This window comes from Petromyzon marinus, unplaced genomic scaffold (genome assembly GCF_048934315.1).
Source record: "Petromyzon marinus isolate PM22_M1 ecotype Great Lakes invasive population unplaced genomic scaffold, UKy_Petmar_22M1.pri1.0 PM_Scaffold_17, whole genome shotgun sequence".
Lineage (NCBI taxonomy): Eukaryota > Metazoa > Chordata > Hyperoartia > Petromyzontiformes > Petromyzontidae > Petromyzon > Petromyzon marinus.
In genome coordinates, this window is record NW_027423135.1 from 597,261 (window position 1) to 602,767 (window position 5,507).

The following is a 5,507-nucleotide window of genomic DNA, read 5'->3' on the forward strand; positions in this document are numbered from 1 at the left end:
ACCCAACAGCACTTGCCACCCAACAACACTTGCCACCCAACAGCACTTGCCACCCAACAGCACTTGCCACCCACTTGCCACCCACCAACACTTGCCACCCAACAACACTTGCCACCCAACAACACTTGTCACCCAACAACACTTGTCACCCAACAGCACTTGCCACCCAACAACACTTGCCACCCAACAACACTTGCCACCCAACAACACTTGCCACCCAACAACACTTGCCACCCAACAGCACTTGCCACCCACTTGCCACCCAACAACACTTGCCACCCAACAACACTTGCCACCCAACAGCACTTGCCACCCAACAACACTTGCCACCCAACAATTTTGGTCTTTGTGTGAGTGGGTGAGTGAGGAATGGGTGAGGAGTGGGTGAGAGTGAGCGAGTGGGTGAGTGAGGAGTGGGTGAGTGAGGAATGAGTGAGGAGTGGGTGAGAGGGTGAGGAGTGGGTGAGCGAGTGGGTGAGCGGGTGAGTGAGTGGGTGAGTGAGTGTGTGAGCGAGTGAAGAGCGGGTGAGTGAGTGGGTGAGCGAGTGGGTGAGCGGGTGAGCGAGTGGGTGAGCGGGTGAGAGAGTGAGGAATGGGTGGGAGAGTGAGGAGTGGGTGAGCGAGTAAGGAGCGGGTGAGTGGTTGAGCGAGTGAGTGGGTGGGTGAGAGGGTGAGGAATGGGTAGGAGAGTGAGGAGTGAGTGAGTGGGCGAAAGAGGAGTGAGTGGGTGGGTGAGTGGATGAGAGAGTGAGGAATGGGTGGGTGAGTGAGGAGTGAGTGAGTGGGCGAAAGAGGAGTGAGTGGGTGGGTGAGTGGGTGAGCGGGTGAGCGAGTGGGTGAGTGAGTGGGTGAGAGCGTTTGACACGACTCTACAATCCAGACGGATGTTCGCAGATTTCCATGACAATGTAAAAGGAGCTTGCGTTGCAAATTGTAATTCGAACGCAAAAACCCCAACAAATAAACGAGATCACTTACCGTGTGTCATCTTTTTTGGGAATGTTCAACAACAAAGTCTGTGTGTGGTGCTCCTTCACCAGCGCCTCCGACTCGCACGGCTCGTGTGAGTCTACAGACTCACACAGACCTACAGACTCACACAGAGATCCGTAGAGTCGCACAGAGACCCACAGACCCTCACATAGACTCACACAGACCCACACAGACTCACACAGACCCGTAGACTCGCACAGAGACCCGTAGACTCGCACAGAGACCCACAGACCCACACAGACTCACACAGACTCTCACACAGACTCTCACACAGACTCACACAGACTCTCACATAGACTCACGCAGACACTCACAGACTCACACAGACCCACACAGACTCACACAGACCCGTAGACTCGCACAGAGACCCACAGACCCATACAGACTCACACAGACTCTCACACAGACACTCACAGACTCACACAGACCTGTAGACTCTCACAGAGACCCACATACACTCACACAGACTCACACAGACTAACGCAAACCCACACAGACCCACAGACTCGCACAGAGACCTACAGACTCTCACAGAGACCTACAGACTCTCACAGAGACCCACAGACTCTCACAGAGACCCACAGACTCACACAGAGACCCACAGACACACACAGAGACCCACAGACCCACACAGACCCACACAGACCCACAGACTCGCACAGAGACCTACAGACTCTCACAGAGACCTACAGACTCTCACAGAGACCCACACAGACTCACACAGACCCACAGACTTACATACTCACACAGACTCACACAGACTCACCCACCGACTCGCACAGAGACCCGTAGACTCGAACAGAGACCCGCAGACTCGCATAGAGACCCACAGACCCACACAGACTCACACAGACTCACACAGACCCATAGGCTTACATACACAGACTCACCCACCGACTCGCACAGAGACCCGTAGACACACACACAGACACCCACAGACTCACAGACACAGACTCACACAAACCCACACGCAGACTCGTACAGAGACTCACACAGACTCACAGACACCCACAGACTCACAGATACCCACAGACTCACAGACACCCACAGACTCGCACAGAGACCCGTAGACTCACACAGACACCCACAGACTCACACAGACTCACACAGACTCACACAAACCCGTAGACTCGCACAGAGACCCACAGACACACACAGACCCACACAGACACACACAGAGACCCGTAGACTCGCACAGAGACCCACAGACTCACACAGACTCACACCAACACAGACTCACACAGAGACCCACACAGACTCACACAGACTCACACAGACACCCACAGACTCTCAGTGATACCTACAGACTCTCACAGAGACCCACAGACTCTCAAATACTCACACAGACACACAGACACACAGACTCACACAGACTCACACAGATCTACAGACTTACATACTCACACACAGACTCACACAGACTCACACAGACGCACAGACTCACACAGACCCACAGACTCACACAGACTCACACACAGACTCACACAGACTCACGCACACACAGACTCACACACACAGACTCACACACACACACACACAGACACACACAGACTCACACACACACACAGACACTCACACACACACAGACTCACACACACACAGCCACTCACACACACAGACACACACACACAGACACACACACACAGACACTCACACACACACACAGACACTCACACACACAGACTCACACACACACACAGACTCACACACACACAGACACACACACACAGAGACCCACAGAATCCCCCGATTCTCTCGTGTCAGTTGCACGGTGATGATGATGATATTGTATGATGATGATGATGATTTTGTATGATGATGATTTTGTATGATGATGATTTTGTATGATGATGATTTTGTATGATGATGATTTTGTATGATGATTTTGTATGATGATGATTTTGTATGATGATGATGTTTTTTATGATGATGATTTTGTATGATGATTTTGTATGATGATGATTTTGTATGATGATGATGATTTTGTATGATGATATTTTTGGATGATACATTTTATGATGCTTTGTATGATGATTTGTATCGCGACGATGATTTAGATGATAATGATGAGTATGGGTCTGTCCCGTGACCTCCTGCACCTAGCCTGGTACAGCAGTCAACCCACGTCACCTGGGTCTGTCCCGTGACCTCCTGCACCTAGCCTGGCACAGCAGTCAACCCACGGCACCTGCTGGGTCTGTCCCGTGACCTCCTGTACCTAGCCTGGTACAAGCGTTGTTGTGACGTCACCGGTACAAAGACAAAGATCCCCCGTGTAGCCTCTAACAGACTGTAGGGGCAAGTGCTGTTAGTAGCGAGTAGCAGCAGCACATGAAGGCCGGCACGGCACACGAGGGAGTGGGTGGCCAGCACCACGCCCGGCCGCCTTTGTCTCCCCCAGTGGCGATGTTTACACACCGCTACACCAGGTACTCATTTGAATCTGAGTCGACCTAGGGGAGGAGGTCCAGGACCAGTTCAGAGAATCGTTACCGGTGTTGGCCGTGAGCGGGAATTGAACTCGGGTCACCGGGTTCGCAGCGCAGCGTAGCGCTAACCACTGCACTACCGCACCTACACACACAGACACACACAGTGTACACACACACAGTGTACACACAGACACACACAGTGTACACACACACAGTGTACACACGTACACACATACACACACATACACGCACTTACACAACAACAATCGCCATTCGCCACTAAGTGGTGGTGACGTCACCACGACGCTTGTGCCAGGCAATGTGCACCTTGAGGCCACGTGAAGTGTCGAACGCCCGCTGGCAGGAGGTCACGGGGCAGACCGAGCAGGTGCCACGGGTCGACTGACTGAGATGACTGGCTGATGCACCACCTGTGCCCCCTACTGTGCCAACCTGCTGTGCTTTATCCACCCGGCGCTCCGCTTGTTGTTGTGAGCGTCGCTCCTCCGCCCTCCGTTGTTTTTGGAGGGCGACTACCTCCAACTGCCCAGTAGCGTCCTTCACGAGCCTCCTCCACAGAGGCCGATCTTGACACCGCTGGTACCAGTCATTGGCAAGTCTACTCAGCTCCACGTCCTCCTGTACCACATCACTCCATCTCTTCTCTAGCCCGTGCCGCGCCCGTTTAGCCCCCTCGATCTGGCCGAACAAAAGCTGTTCCGGCATGCGGTGGCTGGGCATGCGGGCTACATGACCCAGCCATCGCAGCCTTGCCTGCCGGAGGAGCTCACCAATGGGACCTTGCCCAGATCTTTCAAGGATTTGTGAGCTCCTCACACAATCCAGCCTGGTTAAACCTAGGATGGATCGTAGGCAGGCTAGCCTAAATGTTTATAACCGGCGAAGATGTTCCATTTGGGGGGGGGGGGGGGGGTACACGTTTCGCAAGCGTAGAGAAGGGAGGGAATGACCGTGGCCGAGAAAACCTGAAGCTTAGTGCGGAGCGACAGACCAGGTAGCTTCCACACAGCGTTACGCAACCGATGAAAAGATAATGCCGCTCGACTAATTCGGAGTGAGACCTCTGCTGTTAAACCGGAGCCGGTCATGAGCACACTGCCCAGGTATGGAAAACTCTCCACTCTCTCCACAATTGCCCCATCAGCGATTGAGAGTTGTGGGGGTGGAGTGTCCGATGGTAAAAAATACCCAGGCAAGTGCTTAGTTTTGGTGGGGCTGATGGTAAGGCCCCACCTCTTAGTGGCACGCTCCAGTCTCAGCAGCAGCGTCTCCAACTCCTCCTCTGAATGAGCAGCTATTACCAAATAATCAGCATACATAACGTGGTTGAGCAATAGGGAGCCATCCCTTGACCGCACCCGGGCATTGATCAGCCTCCCATTGTATCTGTACCAGATGGAAATTCCTCTGGTACAGCCATCAAAGGCTTCACGGACTACGTGGTCAAAAAAGATGTTAGATAATGTGGGAACCAGAGGACATCCCTGTCGTACCCCAAGGTGAACAGGGATTGACTCCGACTCCCGGCCACGTAGTTTTACCCGGGCCCGCTCACCATAATGAAGGTCCTTAATGATCGTGAGCAGAGGGTCAGGGACTCCGAAAGCACGAAGAACAACCCAGAGCCCAGGCCTACTGATGGCATCATAGGCCTTGACCAGGTCAATAAAGCAGAGATGTAGGTCTTGTTGGAATTCCCTACACTTCTGCTGTAGCAGAAGGACAGAAAATATGGCATCCGTGCAGGACCGCCCTTTCCTGAAACCACATTGGGGCTCCGCAAGCCTCCCCTCATCGTGCCTGGCAAGGCGATGTTGAATCATCCTTGCCAGGACCTTTCCCAGCACACCACACCCCCACACACACCCACACCCCCACACACACCCCCACACACACACACATCCCCCAACACACACACACCCCCACACACACACACCCACACACCCCCACACACACACACATCCACACACCCCCACACACACACACCCCCACACACACACTCACCCCCACACACCCACACCCCCACATACCTCCACACACCCACACACACACACACCCCCA